Source organism: Ascaphus truei, chromosome 4 (assembly GCF_040206685.1).
Source record: "Ascaphus truei isolate aAscTru1 chromosome 4, aAscTru1.hap1, whole genome shotgun sequence".
Lineage (NCBI taxonomy): Eukaryota > Metazoa > Chordata > Amphibia > Anura > Ascaphidae > Ascaphus > Ascaphus truei.
The window spans coordinates 276,816,054-276,843,240 of NC_134486.1; the positions used below are offsets into that span (position 1 = coordinate 276,816,054).

At 43.5% G+C, this 27,187-nt stretch overlaps 1 long non-coding RNA gene across 1 annotated transcript in view; it reads left to right on the top strand.

Moving 5' to 3' along the window:
• Positions 1-3,227: 3,227 nt before the first annotated feature.
• The window catches only part of LOC142493453 (uncharacterized), a 184,193-nt gene continuing 160,233 nt past the window's right edge, over positions 3,228-27,187 (top strand). The window contains exon 1 of the long non-coding RNA XR_012801111.1: positions 3,228-3,543. This is a non-coding gene — a long non-coding RNA (uncharacterized LOC142493453). The remainder of the gene's footprint in view (positions 3,544-27,187) is intronic.

Consider the following 27,187-nt stretch of genomic DNA (forward strand, 5'->3'; position numbering starts at 1 on the left):
TCCTTGATACATTATGCACATGTCCTGGCAATATCTCCCCTTGAAAACGATTTTGCAATTCACCACTAGGGGTTCCCTGCTTCAGCACAGACCAGAAAGGTAAAAGGGGCATAGGGATGTGAGGTGTCCCTGAAACAGTCAAAGGGGCCCTGGGTTAATGGGGATACCCAGTAAATGCCCAGGTCACCCAGAACCTGATAGGGGTTATGAGGTGCTCCAACCATGCTTCAGCACAGACCAGAAAGGTAAAAGGGGCATAGGGATGTGAGGTGTCCCTGGAACTGTCAAGAAGTCCCTAAGGTTAAGAGGGATACTCATTTAATGCCCAGGTCACCCAGAACCTGTATAGGGGTTCTGAGGTGCTCCAATCATACTTAAGGTTGTGATGGAATTCTTAGAATCCACTGTAAGTCTATGCAATAGTTTGTGGGGAATATAGGCGGATGGGAAAAAGTACACTTTTCTATTCTATTCCCATACCCAGGGCTTAGGGATGTATTAAAGGTTTATTTTATTAATACATGTAATAAAGTATGACATTGTGTTTTTTACATTTACTATAAGTCTCCATGCAGTCAGCTGGGGCATATGTTTGAGGTGCCAGCTAGTCTGCATAGAATCTGTAGGATGAAAGAGGAGACAGGATGTTGAGAGGTAGGGTGCTGGGGACGGGGCAGGGTGGAGTACTGGGTCCGGAGAACAGAGACCCCCCTGTTTGGGTGATCCTCTGGTCTGCTAAACTGAGTGGGGCCTGCCCATTGGCTAGGGAAAAGATGGCGATCGTAGGCACTTTTCCTGTTGGCCAGAACATATGTCCCGCCCACAGGCCATCCCCAACTGGATCAACATGCCCCCTGCCTCGGACATCAGCCACATGAGCCCTGCTCTGATTGTTCTCTAGAATTCTCCAGGATTCTAAGCAGTGTGCCCAGCAAGTAACTTCCAGACCTCTGGAGAGGGGTGGTGTCTGGAACTGCAGGCTGATTTCAGTTCCAGGACGTGGCAGGCTAAATCTCAGTGCTTGGGAAAATACTTTAGGTAGGATACCCTGCACCTAGGAGAGTAGTTTGTGAACCCCAGTTCCCAAGTAAGTGTGTATTTTCTTATGTAGCTTGTGTTACATTGTGTTTGCCTTTTCCTGTGATAAATTTACAATTTATTTCATTTAACTTGTTTTGCTTAATGTATGATCTGGACAAAAAGGTGTAAATGGCCTGGTCTCCCATGACAGTAATTAGTATAGAAAACAATATATAGTGATATCTAATATACTATCCTGTATTCTAGAATCGTGTACTTGAATGGCGTAGATGACCTAGGCGCAAAGAAAAAACACTGGGAAAGAAAAAATAACAATTGTGAAAATAGTGTTCAAAAAACTATATATTGAAGAGGCACAGGATGATCTCTGGATAAATTGACTGGTATTAATCACTGTAATCTGGTCTCAATTGAATATATAAGGTACAGCATCACATCTATGGCCTCTTCTATTGGAACACCAGCAGGTATTAATGAATTCAAGGAAAAACAATTGTAACAATCCAATGTTATGCTGAAATGGATAGTCCTTAAATATTTGTTTAGAAATAGTTATTAAAATAACTTGTCAACAAGAAGAATATACAATTGCTATATTGCAATCAGTGAGAGAGGATCATAGATATCTCTATGTATGGAATATTAAAGTCCCAATGTAAATCAGTGTCTTTAAAAAGATAATCTTTTTTGTTAGACAAAGTTCATTTCACATGGAAAGAAGTGTAAATATACTTCCAGTAGTTCTCCTTACCCCCAGTGATGTTCTTCTGGATGGTGGGCTTGGGACAATCTGTTTGCCCACAGAGTAATACACGGAGAACGATTAGGGGGCTGACTACTACGATTAGGGGGCTGCTCCGTGTATTACAGTGATTAATACCAGTCAATTTATCCAGAGATCCACCAGTGCCTCTTCAATATATCGTTTTTTGAACATTATTTTCACAATTGTTATTTTTTTCGTTTCCCAGTGTTTTTTTCTTTGCGCCTAGGTCATCTACGCCAATTCATCAATCTCGAATGTGGTGGGGTCGTGGACCTAGTAGTATTGGTTGCACCTCCTCCAATATATATTGTGTCACTGTTTTTACAAATTGTGTTGATTATTCAATTTTGATTGCGTTTATTGTTCTACACACACACACACACACACACACACACACACACACACACACACACACACACACACACACACACACACACACACACACACACACACACACACACACACACACACACACACACACACACAAACACTTTGCTTGCTTAATTCTACTCTACAGATCCTGGTCCAGCAAAATCCCGACAGAAACGCTATGCATTGTTCTGTTGAAACAGCTTCCCCAAGTCTCCAAGGAATTTATCATGTGATTGAGAAGGCTGCATTTTCATTCCAGAAGAATGTGGTTCTTTAGAACCATTTATTGCAGCCTCCTTTTAAATGCTGTCTCTTTCTTGTCTCCATTCCATGCCACCATATACCAGTTGATGTTGGTCTGCACCATTTTAGATAAAGAAGTAAACGACACTCCAGCGGTCTCTGAAATATAAAATGCGCTGTTCATTAGAAGACGATTTTATATTTCACACAGACTTCTGGAGTGCCGTTTACTTCATTTTCTAAAGCGTCATTCCATTACATTTGTGGAAAAACGGGCACCCGTGGTCGTATCCAGGATTTGAATTGTAAGTGCCTCTTTTTTCTTAAACTGGTCAGCACCATTTCAAAATTTAATTTCCTTCTCCCAACTTACACTGGCATTAGGTCTGTGGATTAGACCATTTTCTAACTAGACCCTCCCTCATCCATGTCGTAGATCATCAGAAGACTGTTAAATTCTTAACAATATGTTAACTTCAGTTAACGGATCAGTAAGTGCTAATGGGGATCTTCAAAGCTTATTAACTATGCGTTAAGTGCTATGTTGAAGTATCAACAGCCTGTCGTTAACTTTAATGGATGGTTGTGCTAATGATACGCAGAAGAGGTGGGAACCACCTTAAAATATCCATGTTAATGTGGCCTGGGTTCCCTGGTTTGGCTTTTACCTCCGCTGCAGCTTGGGAGAAGGGAGGTTGCTGCGGAGTCAGGTGACTAGGCCTGGCAAATGGAGTGTTAGGATTCCCTGCTAAGACAGTTGTTACAGTTGGTGCTCTGAGGGCTTGCTGTCAGTTGGAGCTGGGACATAGCTAGGGGAGGTTGTATAGGGGCAGGGGTCTGTGACCCTCTGCACCGGGCAGAGATCCCCTTGGCCCCAGCTCACCCTAGATTGTGGCTGCTTTAGGGAAGGCCCCTTCAGTTAGGGATCCTGCCCTTTAGTGATTAGCCAGATTAGGGCCACAGTGGTTTCATTTGAACTATTGCTGCTGCATTCTGTGACCAGACTGCCAGAAAGGGAGCAACCATCATTGCAGAAGTCACTCCAGAGGGAGACATCCCATCCAGCGGAGTATATTGTTAAATCGGCGGATCCCCTGCTTCTCGTTGGACACACCTGGCAGGTACCGTTCACCAAACGTGCACCAACACTGTGGACACGGTGTGGGGATACATGATGGTGGGACAATGCACTGCGCGGCGAGGTATAGCTGTAAACATTAGTATTAATATTGCCTGTATGTGGTTTATGGTTATTGCTCACAGTAGATGTTATTATTGTTATTCTTTTTTTTTTGTATCAATCTTTTTTATTGGCATTGACATTTACAGGAATGAGTACATACTTTTCAATAACATAAAACTGTTTAAGTTTGACTGTATTGAGTGCATGCTAGCCAACATGGTTTTTTTAATAGTTGGGGTTAAGGGAGTGGAGGAGGGGCAGGGGTGGTGGGGGGGCTGGGAGTGGAGGGGGTAGACAGACAGAGGGGGGAGGGGGGAGGGAGGGTTGGAGAGGGGGAAAGGGAGGGGGGGTTGGGGGGAAGTCCCCCTTGGCTCGTCAATGTCTCCCACCTTTGGAATCTGGGTTATTCCCTTCAATAGGGTTTGCGCTTTATATCTTTATCTGAGGCCCTGGGGGCCTATCCATGGGTCCCAGGTGTTCCAGAACTGTGTCATTTTTTTGTGCAGCATAGCTGTTAGTTTTTCCATAGACATTACTTCGTCCACCCGCCTTATGACTGTGTTTCTTGCAGGGGCTTTGACCTGCTTCCAGGCAGCTGCTATTGAGCACCTGGCTGCAGTCAAGATTGCAGAGACCAGTCTACTCATGGGTGGGGGTAGGTCGTCAAAGGGTTTACTCAGCACCAGGGACAGTGGATCCAGGGGGAGAGGAATTCCCGTTGTCTCATAGAGCAACGTCTGGATCTTAACCCAGAACCTCTGAATCTCCGGACATGACCACCAGATATGGGCCATGTCTCCCTTTTGACCACATCCTCTCCAGCACAGGTCTGAGGTGCCAGGGAAGATCTGGCTCAGTCTAGCTGGGGTCAGGTACCATTGGAATAGAATTTTGTAGATATTCTCTTTTGTTACTGTGCAGATTGAGGTTTTTGCTGCCATCTCCCAGATATCCTCCCACTCCTCATTGTCAATTTCTATATTTAAGTCTGCAGACCATTTTTGCATATAGTGGTGGGTCGGGGATTCTGATGCTGACTCTATCCACCTATATATCTCAGAGATTAGGCCTCTTTGATACCTGCCTTTACTGCATAGTGTTTCGAATCTGGTGGGTGGGGGAAATTTGGAGTTATGCGAGAACGAGAGCAGAGATTTATTGTTATTCTTATAATCTGTGGACTGTTAGTAATATTTCCTGCTCAGGGTTATCCCATACAATTGGGATCCCGTGCAGGTGGAGGCGCTGCCACTCAGTATATTTGTTACCCCAGGCTCCCAGTAGCGGAGGCTCAGATCCCTCTGAGCCAACAGGTACCGCAGGCACTAGTAGACCCTTCACATTAGAGGGGGAAAGGGCTACATTAAGTTTAACGCCCGAATTAAATCTTTTTCTTCTACATCCTCTATGGCAGACAAATACTAATGGGTCAACGTTGCATTAGCTGGATAACACCATGATAGCCATATGTAAATGAGCGGCCTAAAGGACGTTCATTTTGCATAAAATTAGCTTAGTGGATACCAACATCCATTACTTAATTAGGTAACATCATGTTATTAGGCCAGATTTCATTGATCTTTGCACTGGGCTGCAGGAGATTGGGGAGGTGACCTGGGGTGTGGTGGGGGCGTGGCGAACGCATCATGGATGCATCACGGAGCTGGTTCGCCCTCATTGGCTGAACCAGCTCACGTGAAGCTGACCTAATGCGACTGCAGCCCGAAATCTCCAATTGCCTTGTCTCGGCAAAATGTAGCAGTGTTGACGCGCGGATCGCCGGGGGCACTTGAGCAACTTCAATAGCAAATCAGGTAAGAGTCCCCACCAAGAGCGTGGCTTTAGAGTAGGGCATGGTACAGTAATGTAAGAAAGGTTGTACATTAGGCATGATAGAGCAGTAGAATCACAAAGGGTTGTCTTCCAGGTAGGAGGAACGCTGTGGTTCTCGAGGTAATATGTGAAAATTAGGAAAAATAGTATAATAGTGCAGATGGTATTAATAAGTGAAATCTAAAATAGTCTCTGTGTTAGTGTCACTCACACATTGATTCAGATACATCAGATGTATCAGAGATCCATCTCTCTCTGATGGGAGCCCTTTATTGGAAGCCCTCTGGTGATGGAAGCCTTATAACCGTTGGTCTGGTAAGCTTGACGTGTGATGGAATGGTAAAGTACTCAGTGTACCTCCCGAGGGATGTGGAGAAAGGAAGGAAAGAGCGCACAATAGTGTAGTATAATAAGGGTATATATTGCACATAAATAGCATATAGGTAGTGCACTCACATTTTGGCATTAGAGACAATTCGTTGGAGAGAACTGCTGGTGCTCGTGGAGGATGCCGGTGTATTCAGCTGTTGGAGGATACTGAGAATTGGGGAAACAGTGCGGGGAGGTGCTGGCAAGTCACAGAGGCCGGATTACCAGGAAGCTTCTTCCGCCCTGACTAGAGCCGTCACAGGACGTGACGTAGGGGGATGTGACGTATGCGGAAGCTTTCCAGTGACTGAACACACTGGCATCCTCCACGAGTCACCAGCAGTTCTCTCCAACGAATTGTCTCTAATGCCAAAACGTGAGTGCATTACCTATATGCTATTTATGTGCACTATATACCCTTATTCTACTACACTATTGTGCACTCTCTCCTTTCTTTCTCCACATCCATTGGGAGGTACACTGAGTACTTTACCATTCCATCACACGTCAAGCTTACCAGACCAACAGTTATAAGGCTTCCATCACCAGAGGGCTTCCAATAAAGGGCTCACATCGAAGAGAGATGGATCTCTGATACATCTGATATATCTGAATCAATTTGTGAGTGACACTAACACAGAGACTATTTTAGATTTCACTTTTTTCCTATTTCCTATTTTTCACATATTACCTCGAGAACCACAGTGCTCCTCCTACCTGGAAGACAATACAAGACTACATTGGACCTGGACAGGCCTTTAACGGGTGTAGAGCTGCTGTATTCATTTGTATTTCACATTTAATATTTTACTGATCATGTTTTTGGTGTCGGTTATTTATTCGCTATATTTGTATATATATACTAATTTGGTTTTTAGGTTCACTGTTATTGGTTATTTTTCACCATCAATTCACTTCAGTTATTTCATAGTTGGAAGCGCCGGTTCCATCTTTTTGTTCTGTGAATCACAAAGGGGCAGAAACAGTATTGACTACAGTTTAAGAGTCAGGCAGGGATATAAAGACCAATGACATGTTACACTACAAGGCAAAAATATTCTAGTGTTCCAAAATATTATTGGAATATTATAATAGTCACCAAGTCCCCCAATATTCATCCATCTAATCCAAAACTGGAAAATTATATTTCACATTTTCTGCTATCCAGCCTCAAAAGTTGGGTTTAAAAATACACAAAAACAATTTCATGATAAATTCTGCTATTTGCATTATTAGCATAAACATAGACATTTCAAGCCAGTCCACCTGACCATAAACAGTGTAATCAATTAGCAGTGGATGAAAATATAACTTTTTTTTATTATGTTGATATTTTAATGTAAGCATCTTTATGTAACTACCTACAATCATTCCGTAGACCGTAGTTCTCTTTGTTAGATGATAAAAACAATGTGTGGTGTAAATCACCAGAGTGCAAACATCTGCTTTAGCTAAGTCATTGATACACGTGTGCATTTTCACCTTCATTCCAACCTCCAATAAGTAAAGCCTTCATAAGTGTCTAATATCCTGGGTAATCATAACATAACAAGCAGCAGATAATATTTAATTGTGATTATATTGCACTTTAAAGGTAAAAAAATCTATTTATATAATTTCCATATTAATGTTGGCCTGCTTCAACAAAGTCCCTTTACTGCCACCTTCTGACTACATATATGAAATCATAAGAGTCTGTACTTTTGACTGACTTCCAAGTGATCATGCATGAAGAAGCTAGGCAAGGGCCTTGCCCTCACAGTGAATCACTAGTTTGCAGTGCTCTTGGTATATGTTTTATATATTTAATAGGCTATCGTTAGATATCCGCAAGAAAATGTAGTGCAGATGGACGTGGATGTGTGTCCCTATGAAATGCTTGTTTCTGTCACATATAGTTGTAACGGGTGTTCCCCCCCCCCAATCGCAGATTATACTGTGGGTGTGGAGAAACATACGGTGTTACCATAGGTGTAGTGCGTTACCTGTTGGCTCACAGGAGGGCTGAGCTTCCGCCACGGGGAACCTGGGGCAATATATATTAGGGGTAACCACTTACTCAATTCAGCGCCTCCACCTGCAATGGCTCCCACCATAGGGGGAGTGGTTCCTCGCAGGACACATACAAATAACCAATACTCACATACAGTGATATATATATATTAACTAATACCATTTACTGGGAACAGCATATAACACAAGACCATGCAAACATATCAGGACAGGTGTCCCTCTCTCGAGGGGACACTTACTACAACGTCGCACAGGACGCTTCCCCAACACTAGGTGATCCCACCCAGTGTCCAAAGAATCCCACCCAATGTCCCGCACTCTTGCAGAGAGAGGCAATGGGTGACTGCGCAGTCACTGTTACACTAAGGGCCCGTTGTGCACTTATGACCGTATAGTACCTGCCGAGCACTCCGGTGCTCGGATCAGCAACACTTCACAAAGGATCCAGCGACAGAAGAACACCGGAACCACCTCCAGGACGATCCCACCCGGAGGACTGCTGCAGCCGCAACGATGACTTGCGCCCACCTCGATGCACGGAGGCGCAGCGCCCGCTGAGTCCCTAACTGACTCTTATAACTACAGGGACAATACTGTACTATAGGCCGTCCCTACAGCACAGCAACCTTGATGGCTTAGGGGGAAACTCCTAGGGGCCTACAGGGGTTAATAACCTGCCCCACTCCCCTAACTCTTCCCAGTCCTGACTAACTAAGAATTAACACTCGCAGCCATGCACTGCAACCTGCAGAGTGCGTACAGCAAACTTGCTGCACGCTAACACTATGCCTTCCTGTCAGGCCTCACAGCACTGCCAGCCGTGACCCTGACAAGACAGCACTCACACGCACTAAGGGCAGCGTCCCTATCTTGGGCCGTCCCTCAGCACTTACCCACTAACCTGGTGGGGAGTTGGGGCCTTACTTGGGATGTGGGGGACCTTACTCGATGCAGGAGCTGCACTTGCTCTCTGCACCCTTCCTTCCCCTTCAGCTCCCCATCTCCAACTGCCGTTCACAGCGCGCAAAATGTATCTTATTCTGGCTGTCTGGGAAATCCTAAGCCCTATTGGCTCCCTGGTGTCACGTGGGGTGCACAGAGGCTCATGGGACTCGTAGTCCCTGCTCAGAGCCTTCCCTGGTAGGCTAGGGTTTCGCGGGCTCTCTGGGCTCTGTCCTGCGCATGCGCGACCTCTCTGGGGCTCTCTGGGCGCCTGGCTATCCCTGCGCATGCGCGAGCTGTTGCGCAATGGCGGCGCCCTGTACCCCGAGCCACCGGGGCCTCGGCAATGCGATCGCGGCCCTAACAACAGGCCACTCGCGTCCCCGTCAACCGGCTGCATCAGGGAACCGCGCGCAACTCCCCGCTCCGGCCCCCACCCTTGGAAGTAGCCGTTGGACCCGGCGCTGGCTCGGACGGCACCCGCGACCGCAATGCTCCAAGGGAGGGGGGTCTCAAGGAGCTGCGGGAGCTCCAGGCTACATAGTATAGAGAAATTATTTTGGTCTTCACATTTTGAATTATTGAAGATAGCTCATCTCATATGAAGAAGAAAATATATATTAAATATGTACTTTCTTTTAACACATGTTTATTAATCTTTTTTATTTTCTTCAGTGCCCTGAGGGTGTTTCTCAAGGAGCAACCCATGACAGCAATCACTTTGTATACACAGTATACAGTATGTATCAAAGTGTTGTCCTTATAACAGGATTACAAAGACTCGGTAAACTCTATGAACTCACCTGTGCTTTTCAACAACTGTTAACTAGGTTTGCTCAGTGTTGTGGGTATCAATGTCAGTTGCCAAAACACTGATGACTGGCCTGGCGGGAAGGATTGGGAATGATTGGGCATCTGTTTACTTTACACTAAAACTCTAGTGAGCTTCTACACTGACAGGAGGATATGTATCAAAGCCACTCCGCTTTAAAAGAAGGTTAAAACAACAGCAAAAACGTCACCAAATGTAACAGAAAAGAGATTCCATTGAAAACAATACCATTGTTTGCACTGGTAAAACTGGGGCAGTTTGTTGCCTCACTTTTGCCCTGGTTTTGCCGCTGGGAGACTGATACATATTGTTTGGTGATGCATTACAATTTTCAGAATCGCCTTATTTGAAGGTGTATAAATATAGCACTTTTTCAAATATTTCTCCTAAGTCACTGAATAGTTTAATAAAGCACAGTGGACTTTAAAGCAGTCAAGTATGAGGTATGAAGAAGATAAATTAATAAGACATTTTAAGTGTAGCGCAATTCCCCCACCATATGGGAGATGTGGTGGCTACTTTTTGTGTGGTGCGTTACCTGTGGCTCACAGGAGGCCAGGACCTCTGCTACTGGGAGCCTGGGTGTATCTAATCCATCTGGTGATAGCGCCTCCACCTATGAGGGATTCTAGCTATACTGGATAACCCAGTCACATTACAATATACCCAATAACACCAGAATATGGTATAACGGTATTTACTAGGCACAGACTAAGGCTACGCTTATAGTGCCAGGGACAGCGACGTCAGGCTGCGGTCACTGGAAAAATCAAATTGAGATGACTTCCAGCGATCGCGACCAAGTCGTCACTCGGTTCCGGCGTGGTTACTATTAGCGCACGTGACACCTGCAATGCATTTGTTTTGACGCGACGTTGTGTCACTTTCGCCGGCAGTAAAGCGCAGCCTTAGAACACACATAATATGCAACAACACCTTACAAGACGTATACTGATATACCCACACCGTATTTCCCACAGTACTTGGGTGCAGGGGCACCAGTGTCCAGTCCACAATAGGCACTCCCACCCAAGTGTGTGTGACAGTGCTGCCCACAATAGTGTAAAGGTTGGTGCACTTGTAGATTGGGTATACCTGCCGGGTGCTCCAATACCCGGTCGTGCCAATGGAAGACAAGGGGTCACCCGGTCGCATGCCATCGCCGTCAGCGATGACTCCGCCACCACGTATGGTGGTGGTATCCAGCTGGAGGGTCCCCCCTTAACCGTCTCTTTATGCGTTGGTGGTCTGGTCCCAGACCACAGGCCGCCTCTGCTGCGCGGCATCCTTCGCAGTGTCCCTGACACTAATCAAATAAAGGGGCAGTGTCCCTGTCTAAGGGCCTGACTCTGTAGCAGCCACAAGCTTGCAGGGGACTTGGGCCTATAAGGGGGTCTCTGGACTAGTGCAGGGGCACAGACCACACACACACACACACACAACCCTCTCCTTGTCCCAGCTGCTACTGAAATGTGGCTCCCAGCAAACATTTACAAGATGGCGGCGCCCTGGAATTGGTACCACCACGGAGCTCCGGTGACCCGGTTTCCCCTCCGACCGTCCGCAGCTCCCCACACTTCACCGGGTGTCTGCACACCACGCTGCCGGCACCCGCAATCCCCCACAGCTCCGCTGTAGCCTCCCTGACTGTTTGGCAATTCCCCCCGGCCATGAGGAGGTAAGGCAGGGGAAACCAAGGGGACCTGCCTGCATAAGCAATGTATACAATGACATACATACTCATTTGTATTATCTGCTTTTAAGCTGTTTCACTTCTCAGTGTTCTCTGTCTAAAAGATAGTAAACGGCAAAATGTGATTTAGTACTAGTAGCCTTTTCAATGCAAGCTGTAATTTTCAGAAATAATAGTATCTGCCAATGATATCTGCTAATGTAGTTTAAAATAATTCCACCCTATTGTATTTTTGTGTGCTGTTGCTCTTACCCTCATGTTGCTGTTTAGGAAGGCTTGCCTGTCGCGAGACAAGAATCCCACGGCAGCATGCCATCAGATTTTAAATAATCAATTTATTTTTCCAGCTTGCAAAAGTAGCCACATTTGGAAAAAAGGATTGGTAAAGATTTTAAATAAATTCAGTGCACCTTAATAATAAATTGGATGCTCATACAAACATTGCATCAACAATTACCATCATTCAAGGTAACAAAAATTGGTACACATTGCTTTTATTTCCAGTTCAGCAATAATGATCTGAAAGGCCACTGAGGTTTTAGATAACAATGTATATAGAAAGCTAGGCATCACAGAACCTGCTGAACACAAGTCTGTCCTCAAGACATAACTAAGATGTAATAACAAGCTTTAGAATATCTTGAGATGGGCTTTGGCAGATGTGCCCTATGTAATTCCTTTGCACAGAAGACCATTGGAAATGATTGCCCATTTAATTCATTTTTGAAAAAGCATCCTCCTTGAGAAATGTTTTTCTGTTACAACAAATCATACATGAAATGGTCTTAACTTGGCAATCAGAACTATTCTTACCGATCCACCACTTGGCTTTCCACTCTATCTGACCGGAAGAAATATTCTGAGAAGTGAATGTCTGCTCTAAATTTAAATTGTCAAATCATCTGAGAGACCCTTCCATGATTTAATTGGATTAATTATGTCTTGTGATTTTACCATTGCAAAGGATAACAAAACTAGAGATGTGGGAAACTTTCTCATGAGGTCAAAAACCATGCAAAATTTGAAGAAGGAAAAAAACCCACAGCTTAGTGTATGTGAAATAACCTACCAGTAATTTAATACACGTAAAGTATATGATCTCTTAAAAAGGCTTAATGAAACTGCATTAATATGGTGGAAATGTGTATGTTTTGCCAAATGTTTAGCTCTGAAAGGTCAATCAGATTTTGGGGAACAAACACAAACATATTTGCGACTGCATGTTGAATAGTTTCGTAAAACTCTGCACTTAACATAATATACTGTAAGAACCAGAGAGGCACATATTTCAAGGCAACTCACTTCAGTTAGGCAAAATCACTCCTCTGTGCAATTATATAGGAGCAGGGGCGACAGTATTCTATCACGTGTGTTCAAACCTCAGGTAAGAGTGAATTCTCATACCACGGAGGCCCATGTTTACTATAGGATGCTAATCTTCAGCACATCTTAACTCCATTCATTTAAATTGGTCTTGACAGTGCTAAATTGTAGTTCCCTTCAGTGAATATGGGCCTCAATGAGGTAAAAGAAAATGTAAGCTAAGCGATTGTGTTGTGTGAACGTATGACGGTGTTTACTGTAAGAATGTATATACTGTGCAGTACTTTTTCTTATTCCTTATATAGCACGGTCCCTCTGGTCCCCCGTAAGCCACTTACCTCCTGGCGCGGGTGTGCTAGGCAGCGGAGGCAGGGGGCAGGTCCCGACAGTGTCGGGGAGGTTGCGCAGGCGACTGCGTCGCTGGAGGTTCCCGGCGGCTCTCTTTGCAGGGTGCCACCATATGCAATAGGGTTGCGCATGCGCAGTGAGTCCCCATAGCCGGCGGCCATTGCACTGAGCTTTGTGCATGCATAGCGTATGCGCGCGAATGGCTGCCAATCAGAGGAGGCTCACAGCAGGGACTACATGTCCCATGAGCTTCTGGGAGAGGGACACATGTCGAGCAACAGCCAATAGGGCTGCAACTTCTCCTGAAAGGGAAAATTGAAACATTTGGCGCGCTGCAAGCCATGCCAGTCGGAGCTGGGACAATGAGGAGGTATGTGACATACACTAGGCCATAGACCCCCTGTTAGGCCCCAGCTAGGCCCTGACTCCCACATAGCTTGTTGCTGCTATAGAGACTTGCCCCTCAGATAGGGACACTGCCCTGCTTAGCAACATTAGTGTCAGGGACACAGTGAGACGCCGCATGGTGACTGCGGCCTGTGGTCCAGGACTGGACCACCCGCTATTGAAAGAGACATTGTATGGTGGTACACTCCACGCAGAACCCACCCAACATGGAGGCGAAGGCTTCGCGGAGGACCATTTTTGGTCCGTGGATCCCATCTACAGCATCTGCACACCTGGGTGGGGACACATCCGGCAGGTACCCAACTCTGCAAGTGCACCATCAAACACTATAGTGGGCAACGCTATACCACACATTGGGTGAGGCATTGACTTTGTGGATACCGGGTTGGTTGGGTGCCCAACGTCCCCTAGTTACTGTGGGGACAGTGACTCCACTGGGAAGGTACGGCCGTGCGTGGCCTGGTGGGTAGGCTGTATATTATATTCCTCTGCACATAGTAAAACGGTTCCGTTATACCACGTGTGTATTTCTTATGTGTCCTGTAACAGGGTCATTCTACACAATAGAATCCCGTCCAGGTGGAGGCGCTACCGAGCGTCACTCAGGTGCACCCCAGGTTCCCAGTAGTGAAGACTCAGATCTCCTGGGCACCAGCAGGTATTGCACCACATCCACACACCGTAGCCACATATCTCTGAGGGGGTGGGGAAAAGTGGGCAACATTTATGATTACCATTTTGTGGTTTATTCTATCCACAAAACGGACATGCCTAAGTCATATATTTTTATCATTCAGATCTATAAAAATGTTTTTCACTATTGCTTAACTGCTTACAGTAGGTACCTCATGTGTTAGTTTGAAATTTATGGGGCAGTTATATGAAAAGTTACCCAAAGCAAATATTATAATGGGATGCATATAATTATAGGTTTATGTTCATCATAAGGAAAAAACTATTCAGAACTCCTTGGAGTTCTTTAAAACAATCCTTTAAAAAAATGTCCGGTAGGTGGCTCAACAAAAGCTCTGTAACTAAAAGCTGGCTTAGACTGTGGTTCTGGCACCCTAAAATACCGGTACCGAAGATGGTTTGTGGTCCAGATCATTAGGACAAGCAAATTAAATGGAAATGTTGCCCCCCTCTCTTTCCCCAAAGTCAAAGTGTGGAGCGGAGCTGGGAGGGCCATGATCGCAAGTGCCAACACGCAGGATACTCCACTGTGCAGCACAAGATAGCTCAACATACAGGCTCTCTGTAGCCACTTGAGATCCTCGGAATATGGTCTGGAGGTACGTCGGAGGAGACACTGCTCCACAGACGGTGGGGTGAGTGGGGTTTCTCTCCCGCCAGCACCAAAAACTATCGGTAGCCCGGGGAGGAAAAAAACCATACTTGATTGTAGGGGACTTTGAGTGGGTGATTTATATGACCTTCCACTCCCTTAAATTTAAAAATTGCTCACACTTATACAGTATTTGCCCTTTAAAAGATAGATATATAGTCCAATAATAGGATACCTGGGGCTCAAAAAATGCTTAAACACCATATATTTGAATTGAAACTTCTTAGCTCAATAAATGGATGAAGTATTTTTTGGATGTATAACTAATTTGTGTGGAGTGAGAAGGGGGGCCGGTTAAATTGGATATAGCACCTATTCAGGCATCTGTAGTATCCACATACAGTATATCAATCATTGAATTGCCATGTGCAAAAGTATTGTCCTAAACCTATTATATGCAGCTTGCAGCTTACCCCCTCCACTAGAATACATGCATATATACAGTATGCAAACAAGTGAACAAATCTCATACTCACATGTTCCTTAGGACCTATGCTCTGAAGTTGCAGATGCTGAGTTAGGAATACTCCAGTGAGCAACTCCGCTGGAAAAGGTGCAGGAAAATTGTAGAGATGTAGCGACGCACCACCATCCGCTCAAATTTGATGAAAAGGGTGACCAAAATTTTGTAAAAAATTACATGGTTTATTGAAACATATTTGCTGGGAAAAAACGACCTACATGTTTCGCACTACGCGTTTGCTCCTGGTGAAATTTGAGCGGATGGTGGTGTGTTGCTAGATCTCTACAATTTGTTTGCCCTTTAAAAGACACTCAGTCCCACTCACTCCTGTCCTATGCATGGTATTCTATCCTGTGTTACTGCATTCCTTCCTATTTGTGACCAGCCTACTGCTGCGACACACTTTATTCGAGCAAATAACCAGTTTGTACCTGGCAGATACCTGGAATGCGCCGCTCCTCACCTCTGACAAGCCGCGTTGCGTTTGCCTTCCCAGCCACGGTTCATGCCTGGCTGACGGGGGCCTGATCTGTTAAATGATAATGATCAGGATTTAATAGGCTGCAATGCTTCGCGTGTCCACCAGATGGCATAAATTCATGAATTGTAATGCAGTATATATATATACAGTACTGTATATACACAGTATATATATATATATATATATATATATATATATATATATATATATATATATATATATATACACTGGCGACACACTTTATTCGAGCTTGGCTAGTCCCACGAATTCGGGTATACCCGGGTGTATTGAGGTTTGTGACTGTTTTCTGCCCGAGTACATTGAGTTATTTTCCAAGCAGGGATTGAAGCATTTTATTCCCGCTGGCTGCAATACTGCACAGTATATATATATAAACTGCATTACAATTCATGAATTTATGCCATCTGGTAGACACGCGAAGCATTGCAGCCTATTAAATCCTAATCATTATCATTTAACAGATCAGCCGCCCATCAGCCAGGCATGAACCCAGGCTGGGAAGGCAAATGCAACGGGGCTTGTCAGAGGTTAGGAGTGGCGCATTCCAGGTATCTGCCAGGTACATACCGGGTATTTGCTCGAATAAAGTGTGTCGGTGCAGTATATATATATTGTATAACAACAACCCCTATAAGCCCTAACATACAGTACTGTACACATACAGTACTGTATATGCACATACAGTACATAAATGATACTACTGTATGGGCTGCGGGGGCGAGATGTGTTTGCAGCAGAGAGAGATCCGCTGCTCTCTCTCTGCGCAAACATCCGTACATTAAAAATTATTTGAAATACATTTTTATTGATAGTGTAGATGTGCAGGGGTTCTCTGGAGCTGAACCGCGTTGGTTTCAGGTCTGGGAACCCCCTGCTCCCTGAGATACAGCCCCCTTTAGGGGGTTTAGGTTTAAAGGGCCCGACCACGTGATCGCGGCCTGTAAACCAAGCAGAGCAGAGGGATACCGGCACCCCCTAAAGGGGCCTGTATCTCGGGGAGCAGGGGGTCCTCAGACCTGAAACCAGTGCAGTTCTGCTCTGGAGACCCTCTGCACATGTACAGTATCAATAAAACACATACAGTATACAGTATAAATAAACACTCGTTCTTTACCAGAAATTAATGCTCAGGGACCCCCCTGCTCCTGCTCAATATTATTAAAAATACAGAAATGCTGCTTCATTACCATAGCGGATAGCCGCTAAGGCAATGAAGGGGTTAACCCACCGTGCCCGCTTTATTGTGTGTAGTGGGGATGGGTGAGGGGGGTATTTGGCCCTTGGTGTGAGTTTAGGACTTGCGGGGGGGTTGCGGGTGCACTTAACCCCTTCACGACCGTAGCAGTTAATACCGCTACAGTCATGAAGGGGTTAAGCCCTCCCGCTACCCCCCCGCAAGCCCTAAACAAGCACCGTTGGGGCTAATACACCATTCACCCACCCCCGCTACCCACAATAAAAAAAATACACACACACAGCAGCCGCCAAAAAATAAATAAATAAATCTAAATAAATAAATAAATAAATGACAATAAATACATTTGAAATACATTTTTATTGATAGTGTAGATGTGCAGGGGGTCTCCGGAGCTTAACCGAGTTGGTTTCAGGTCTGGGAACCCCCTGCTCCCCGAGATACAGCCCCCTTTAGGGGGTGCCGGTATCCCTGTATAACTGTATACACACATATATATATATATATATATATATATATATATATATATATATACATGTAGAGGTATCAGTACCGTGTTAGCCGAGCTTCAATAATCTGTAATATGTACATAGGTGAGACAGGACAGGGGCTAAACAAGAGAATGAACCTGCATCGCCACAGCATCACACGCGGAACAAGAGACAGTCCTGTTGGCGAACATTTCTCTGACTCTGGCCATAAGATGAACGATCTGAGGGTTGCCATACTCAAAGGTAATCTTAAAACCCCGAAAGAGAGACGGTTGCATGAATACAAATTTATGCAACTGTTCGGGACACTTAGCAGTGGCCTAAACAGAGATCGAAATTTTATGAGTCATTACTGACACTAGCGAACTCTCTTCTCATGAGCGCTAAAGGCCATGTATGTACATACTGTGCTATATGTATGCACACACAGCTGTCTCTCACACATACTAATACTCCTTATTTTTCCATCCCTATACACCAAAAGGGACCACATACAATCCACACACACTTTTAGTTGTGCTACTAACTCTCACATTTCCACACCCACCCACACCATTTATATCCCCTCTCACTCCACACACACCTTGTGTAGAGCACAGTTTATACTGTGGGCTCTCCATTCATTTTTATTCACACTGATACACATACACACTCTTTCTTCACTTGCTTTCAGTTACACTTTGACACCTCCAGCCATAAATCTCATACACAACGGGGGAAGGACCAGCTCAGATAACATTCCAAGAGACACTGTTTTTAAGTTATCCTTGCTTCATTCATTGTAACATCGCCGGAAGAAGAGATCAGTGTATCTCGAAAGCTTGCACAAATAAAAGCATTTCGTTAGCCACAGAACGGTATCATCTATTTATTTTTTGATTTTATATATATATATATATATATATATATATATATATATATATATATATATATATATACAGTATATATACACACATGATGAACCAATATACAAATACATGTAGAATGGTTATCAAAATCATACTGTCCTACAGATAACGCTTCTCTATACAGACAATAATAATAATCCATTTAATAATCCTAACTGATTTTACAATATAAAACATAACATTCCAATCCACACAGTACATTGCATTTACATTGTATAAATGATGCATAAAATCTATGCACCATATACATTCTGCAAATGAATGTTAACAATATAATTGCAAGCTACTCTACCAGTAAATACAAACACTTCCAAACAAGTCAACTATTTTAACCAATCAAGTAATCCAAAATCAATATATACTGTAAGTACCAACCAGAAAACACAATTTAAAACCAAAGCTAACCCTTACAATACCAAGGATTACATCTATCTAATTGTAAAAAACCTTATACTTTATACACAGCATTGCAATGTACATGATGAACAATACAGTACATTCCCTGTATCTCCCTGCCTTCAGTGTAATCTGTTTAAAGCCCCCTCCCCCCTAATGTTTCTGTTAAACAGATTACACTGAAGGGAGAGAGATGTAAAGGCCTAAAGCCCCCTCCCCCCTAATGTTTCTGTTAAACAGATTATACTGAAGGGAGAGAGATGTAAAGGCCTAAAGCCCCCTCCCCTCTAATGTTTCTGTTAAACAGATTACACTGAAGGGAGAGAGATGTAAAGGCCTAAAGATTTTACAGAAACACACATTAGGGGGGAGGGGGCTTTAAACAGATTACACTGAAGGCAGAGAGATGTTTCTGTTACCAGTAAATCTCCCTCCCTGCTGTCAGTGCAGTGTATGTAAATGTGGGGGGGGGGGACCCAATGTGCATACTGTGAGGTCTAACCACCCTCACCCCCTACCCACATACCGTTACCCCCCCCCCATCCTGGCCATGGCCCCTCCGCTTCTGCAAAACAGACACAAAAATTAAAACATACAGTACAAAGTAATGTCCCCTAACCCCTTAATCACCATAGCGGTTATTAACCGCTACAGTCATGAAGGGGTTAACCAACCCTCACCCACCACTCGGGATGCCTACATACCCTCCCACACTAACCCCCCCCCCCGTGAGGCCTAACCACCCAGTCAGTACCCACAAGGGAGGCCTACCCACATACCGTTGGGGAAACACCCCACCCCCAGTACCCACACTAAAAACAGTGCAATGACCCACAATAAACAGCATTATATTTATTAAATACATTACCCACCCACTGTGCCCCCCCCATAAATACAAGATTTATCCTTTTACATACAGGGTTCATAACGCAGCCCCATGCTAGTCCCCGGTGGGCTGGCAGGGCACCTGGACAGACCTACAGTTTACCAGCAGCATTCCACAGGTTCTGGAGGCCTGCTGGTGGATCCTGCCAGCACCATGGCCCTCAGGTGGTCTCCTTGGGTCACCGTGGGCCACAATTGGGTCCCCACGGTAGGCTCAAGGATGTCTGGGAGCCCCGGGTCAAACCCACAGGTGTCTGCGGGGCCTCGGGTGGTTCCCATGGGGGTCTGGGGAACTCATGGGTGCTCACTACGGGTCCGCGGTGCCCCCACAGAAGTGGGACCACACATCATCATCCCCGCACCTACGGGTCGGAGGTGCCCCCACAGAAGTGGGACCACACATCGTCATGCCCGCACACTACGGGTCGGAGGTGCCCCCACAGAAGTGGGACCACACATCGTCATCCCCGCATGTGTCACCCGTGGAACCACCAGCCTGCTACCCTTTAGGATACCTGAGGATACCCACAGGTGGTCTCCATAGGCCCCACGCAAAACCACGGAATCAAACCCTGAATGTAAAAAAAATAAACCTGGCCTTTACATTCAATACATACACCCTCCCCCCCAACACCTACAGTACAATAATGTGCAAAATAACTATTATCCAGATATGGATAATAGATTAATTGCCCATTATTAAAAACATTAACTAGCATATACAAATAAATAAAGTACTACTGACCACATCAATACGAAGTGTCCGTTGCCAGCAAAATCCTTGTCTTGTCCACAACATACATAGCAAATACAAAGCCAATACATTGCAATTACATTCAGATATCAATTAACCCCTTAAACACCTTATCAGATAATAACCGCAAAGGTGATTAAGGGGTTAAGCCACACAGGCCCAATACCCACCCTTCACCCATGAATTTGTACTGTGGCTTCATCATGCAACTATATATATATATATACTGTATATATATACAGAGAGACAGAGAGAGAGATATATACAGTATATATATATATATACACACGTTATATACACACCCATGATAAACCAATATACAGTACAAATAAATGTAGAAGGGTTATCAAAAGCATACTGCCCTACAACCAAGTAAACAAAAATCAAAAGCCAATACATTGCAATTACATTCAGATATCAATTAACCCCTTAAACACCTTATCAGATAATAGCCGCAAAGGTGATTAAGGGGTTAAGCCACACAGGCCCGATACCCACCCTCACCCATGAATTTGTACTGTGGCTTCATCATGCAACTATATATATATATACTGTATATATATACAGAGAGACAGAGAGAAAGAGAAAGAGAGAGAGAGAGAGAGAGAGAGAGAGAGATATACAGTATATATATATATATATATACACACGTTATACGGTATACACACCCATGATAAACCAATATACAGTACAAATAAATGTAGAAGGTTTATCAAAAGCACTGTCCTACAACCAAACACTTCTCCATACATACACACTAAATTAAAATCAATTTCCTTTAATATTCATAACTGATCTCTCAATCTAAATCATCACTAAACCTCTGAAAAGCCATTTAAACAACTTACATATATTCCAATATAAATGATGCCTAAATATCTATGCACCATATATATTCTGCAAGTAAACAAAACTCAATTAGCAATCATTATTTACATCCCTAAACAATTCACACTAGATCCCGAACAATAAAACCATTAACAAATTCATGCCTAGAGCAGAACAATTAAGCCTTTGAAAAAATATAAGTACCGACAAAAATACAACATTTACAAACCAAGCCTATCCCTGACCTTCCTCAAACACACAATACAATACCAAGGAATACATCTATCTAATTTTAAAATACTTTAAACTCACAATAAAGCATACTGTAGCAGCATACACAAAATAATTTAAAACACATGTAATCCAGCTTTTAAAACAACATCATTTCTTACCCTGTACTGTACTGTATGTATATATCTCTCTAGACATATATACATACATACATACAGTGGCAAGAAATGATATACCACAAAAAAAAAAATACACATGTTTGTTAAAAAACCTTTTGAAAAAATTAACAAGTTAAATAAAATACATTTCTTTACTGTAGTTCACTTACCATTACTTGCCCCCACCGACTCCCGTTGTGCAGTTTACTCACGAACCAATCCACGATCAGGAACCCATAAAATAATAAACCAGAAAATAATAAACATTAAACTAAAAATCCAAACCAATCCACAGGTCTTCTATCTGTAATCCATCTTCATCTGTGTTCTTCTTTCTTCTATCTCCTTCCAGCGGGCCGGGGCGGGGTCTTCTCCCCGTCTGTGGCCACGCCCTGGTCTTCTTTCTTTCCTGGAGGTCCTTCCTCCGTGGCGTCTGGCTTCAAAATGAGACGACATAGGCTTTTAAAGGCCTATGACGTCACATTTTGCGTCATGGTTCCCACGGTCCTGATTGGACTGTGAAAACCATGTGTTTTGGCCGACAAAAAAAAAATTATGACATCAAATGATCACATGGTATGGTAGCCAATCAGAGCGTGGGAACTCCATCCCTACTCTGATTGGCTACCATACCATGTGAGGGCGGCCATGTGCCTTTTCATGACGTCATCTTAAAGGCAATTGAAGCAAAGCCATTCTGATTGGCTGTGCTTTCATTCCCTTTAAGTGATGTCATCATTTTTTTTTTGTCGGCCAAAACACATGGTTTTCACGGTCCAATCAGGACCGTGGGAACCATGACGCAAAATGTGACGTCATAGGCCTTTAAAAGCCTATGTCGTCTCATTTTGAAGCCAGACGCCGCGGAGGAAGGACCTCCGGGAAAGAAAGAAGACCAGGGCGTGGCCGCAGACGGGGAGAAGACCCAACCCCGCCCCGCTGGAAGGTGATAGAAGAAAGAAGAACACAGATGAAGATGGATTACAGATAGAAGACCCGTGGATTGGTTTGGATTTTTAGTTTAATGTTTATTATTTTCTGGTTTATTATTTTATGGGTTCCTGATCGTGGATTGGTTCGTGAGTAAGCTGCGCAACAGGAGTCGGTGGGGGTAAGTAATGGTAAGTGAACTACAGTAAAGAAATGTATTTTATTTAACTTGTTAATTTTTTCAAAAGGTTTTTTAACAAACATGTGTATTTTTTTTTTTTGTATTATATCATTTCTTGCCACTGTAAGTATGTATGTATATATGTCTAGAGAGATATATACATACAGTACAGTACAGGGTAAGAAATGATGTTGTTTTAAAAGCTGGATTAGATGTGTTTTAAATTATTTTGTGTATGCTGCTACAGTATGCTTTATTGTGAGTTTAAAGTATTTTAAAATTAGATAGATGTATTCCTTGGTATTGTATTGTGTGTTTGAGGAAGGTCAGGGATAGGCTTGGTTTGTAAACGTTGTATTTTTGTCGGTACTTATATTTTTTCAAAGGCTTAATTGTTCTGCTCTAGGCGTGAATTTGTTAATGGTTTTATTGTTCGGGATCTAGTGTGAATTGTTTAGAGATGTAAATAATGATTGCTAATTGAGTTTTGTTTACTTGCAGAATGTATATGGTGCATAGATATTTAGGCATCATTTATATTGGAATGTATGTAAGTTGTTTAAATGGCTTTTCAGAGGTTTAGTGATGATTTAGATTGAGAGATCAGTTATGAATATTAAAGGAAATTGATTTTAATTTAGTGTGTATGTATGGAGAAGTGTTTGGTTTTAGGACAGTGCTTTTGATAACCCTTCTACATTTATTTGTACTGTATATTGGTTTATCATGGGTGTGTATATAACGTGTGTATATATATATATACTGTATATCTCTCTCTCTCTCTCTCTCTCTCTTTCTCTCTGTCTCTCTGTATATATATACAGTATATATATATAGTTGCATGATGAAGCCACAGTACAAATTCATGGGTGAAGGGTGGGTATCGGGCCTGTGTGGCTTAACCCCTTAATCACCTTTGCGGTTATTATCTGATAAGGTGTTTAAGGGGTTAATTGATATCTGAATGTAATTGCAATGTATTGGCTTTTGATTTTTGTTTACTTGGTTGTAGGGCAGTATGCTTTTGATAACCCTTCTACATTTATTTGTACTGTATATTGGTTTATCATGGGTGTGTATATAACGTGTGTATATATATATATATATACTGTATATATCTCTCTCTCTGTCTCTCTGTATATATATACAGTATATATATATATATATATATAGTTGCATGATGAAGCCACAGTACAAATTCATGGGTGAAGGGTGGGTATCGGGCCTGTGTGGCTTAACCCCTTAATCACCTTTGCGGTTATTATCTGATAGGGTGTTTAAGGGGTTAATTGATATCTGAATGTAATTGCAATGTATTGGCTTTGTATTTGCTATGTATGTTGTGGACAAGACAAGGATTTTGCTGGCAACGGACACTTCGTATTGATGAGGTCAGTAGTACTTTATTTATTTGTATATGCTAGTTAATGTTTTTAATAATAGGCAATTAATCTATTATCCATATCTGGATAATAGTTATTTTGCACATTATTGTACTGTAGGTGTTGGGGGGGAGGGTGTATTTATTGAATGTAAAGGCCAGGTTTATTTTTTTTACATTCAGGGTTTGATTCCGTGGTTTTGCGTGGGGCCTATGGAGACCACCTGTGGGTTTCCTCGGGTATCCTAAAGGGTAGCAGGCTGGTGGTTCCATGGGTGACACATGCGGGGATGACGATGTGTGGTCCCACTTCTGTGGGGGCACCTCCGACCCGTAGGTGCGGGGATGATGATGTGTGGTCCCACTTCTGTGGGGGCTCCGCGGACCCGTAGTGAGCACCCGTGAGTTCCCCAGACCCCCATGGGAACCACCCGAGTCCCCGCAGACACCTGTGGGTTTGACCCGGGGCTCCCAGACATCCTTGGGCCTACCGTGGGGACCCAATTGTGGCCCACGGTGACCCAAGGAGACCACCTGAGGGCCATGGTGCTGGCAGGATCCACCAGCAGGCCTCCAGAACCTGTGGAATGCTGCTGGTAAACTGTAGGTCTGTCCAGGTGCCCTGCCAGCCCACCGGGGACTAGCGTGGGGCTGCGTTATGAACCCTGTATGTAAAAGGATAAATCTTGTATTTATGGGAGGGGGCAAAGGGGGTGGGTAATGTATTTAATAAATATAATGCTGTTTATTGTGGGTCATTGTACTGTTTTTAGTGTGGGTAATGGGGATGGGGTGTTTCCCCAACGGTATGTGGGTAGGCCTCCCTTGTGGGTACTGACTGGGTGGTTAGGCCTCACGGGGGGGGGGGGGGTTGTGTGGGAGGGTATGTAGGCATCCCGTGTGGTGGGTGAGGGTGGGTTAACCCCTTCATGACTGTAGCGGTTAATAACTGCTATGGTGATTAAGGGGTTAGGGACATTACTTTGTACTGTATGTTTTAATTTTTGTGTCTGTTTTGCAGAAGCGGAGGGGCCATGGCCAGGATGGGGGGGGTAACGGTATGTGGGTAGGGGGTGAGGGTGGTTAGACCTCACAGTATGCACATTGGTTCCCCCCCCACATTTACATACACTGCACTGACAGCAGGGAGGGAGATTTACTGGTAACAGAAACATCTCTCTGCCTTCAGTGTAATCTATTTAAAGCCCCCTCCCCCCTAATGTGTGTTTCTGTAAAATCTCTCTCCCTTCAGTGTAATCTGTTTAACAGAAACATTAGGGGGGGGGGGCTTTAGGCCTTTACATCTCTCTCCCTTCAGTGTAATCTGTTTAACAGAAACATTAGGGGGGAGGGGGCTTTAGGCCTTTACATCTCTCTCCCTTCAGTGTAATCTGTTTAACAGAAACATTAGGGGGGAGGGGGCTTTAAACAGATTACACTGAAGGCAGGGAGATACAGGGAATGTACTGTATTGTTCATCATGTACATTGCAATGCTGTGTATAAAGTATAAGGTTTTTTTTACAATTAGATAGATGTAATCCTTGGTATTGTAAGGGTTAGCTTTGGTTTTAAATTGTGTTTTCTGAGAAAGGTCCCGTGTGGAGGACCGAAACGTTGGTTTATATGTCACATTAAATACCTTTTTTTTTTACTATCTACTGGAGTGCTGCCTCTGATATCTGCTTACACGGTATCGTATAGCCTATATATATATATATATATTATGACTAAAAAGGAGGGAGAGTAGGGTCAAAAAGGTGCACTCAAATGCTGAATTGTGAAAAATAGAAATGGACTTTATTAACAAAGAGTATAAAAAACACAAAAGACAGACCAACACAAATCAAATGTCAGATCGCTATGCGACACAACGTAAAAACATCAAAGAGGTACAATTGGTCTGATAAGAGCCAAAGCAGGGTAACAATATATCATTACAAATATAACATAACAGAACTAGGGGAAAAATATTTCTCCCCAAGTAATGTTTACTGAGATCGGCCGATCCAGAACAAGAGTAGCAATGAATATAAATGGTAAGTAGATACAGACCACAAGGAAAAGATTGGATATATATTGTAGTAAATATACATAAACCTCTTAATGATGATGAGAGATAGTTAGGCACATAGCTAGAAATACATAAAGTTGTGACCCTTAAATGTGCTGTAAATCAGCTGAATAAAGTGATGCCCCGGAAGAAGCCTTTTTGGCGAAACGGCCGTAGGAGCAGAGCTGTGACAGCACCCCTCCATCCTGTGACCCGTGTGCCTTACCATACTGCGTGAGACTTTCCTCCGTTTTACTGCTGATGTCCCACTGCAAGACTTTGGTCTTTATCATCTGATTCTCCTGCTGCCTGACTGAGTAACGCTGGTATTTATCACTGGATTTCCTCAGTGCTTTGTGCACACCACACACAGCAGTGCTCTATGTCCCTGTGTTATTCACACACCACCACTGCTCATTATTTTTGAGCTCTGTATCTCAGGGGACTTTATATGAGCGCTGCCAGTGCACTTTATAGATCTACCACTGCTGCTACTTTTCTTACATGTGCAGCTCAATTTGGGCATCACTTTATTCAGCTGATTTACAGCACATTTAAGGGTCACAACTTTATGTATTTCTAGCTATGTGCCTAACTATCTCTCATCATCATTAAGAGGTTTATGTATATTTACTACAATATATATCCAATCTTTTCCTTGTGGTCTGTATCTACTTACCATTTATATTCATTGCTACTCTTGTTCTGGATCGGCCGATCTCAGTAAACATTACTTGGGGAGAAATATTTTTCCCCTAGTTCTGTTATGTTATATTTGTAATGATATATTGTTACCCTGCTTTGGCTCTTATCAGACCAATTGTACCTCTTTGATGTTTTTACGTTGTGTCGCATAGCGATCTGACATGTGATTTGTGTGGGTCTGTCTTTTGTGTTTTTTATACTCTTTGTTAATAAAGTCCATTTCTATTTTTCACAATTCAGCATTTGAGTGCACCTTTTTGACCCTACTCTCCCTCCTTTTTAGTCATATTATTCCTTTGGGTCGGTAGCACCACCAGAGGGTTACCTTTTACCCTGACCTCTGGCTAACTGATTATTTAATCACACAAGGGTGATTTGATTGCGGCATCTATTGTGTGTTCCATATATATATATAT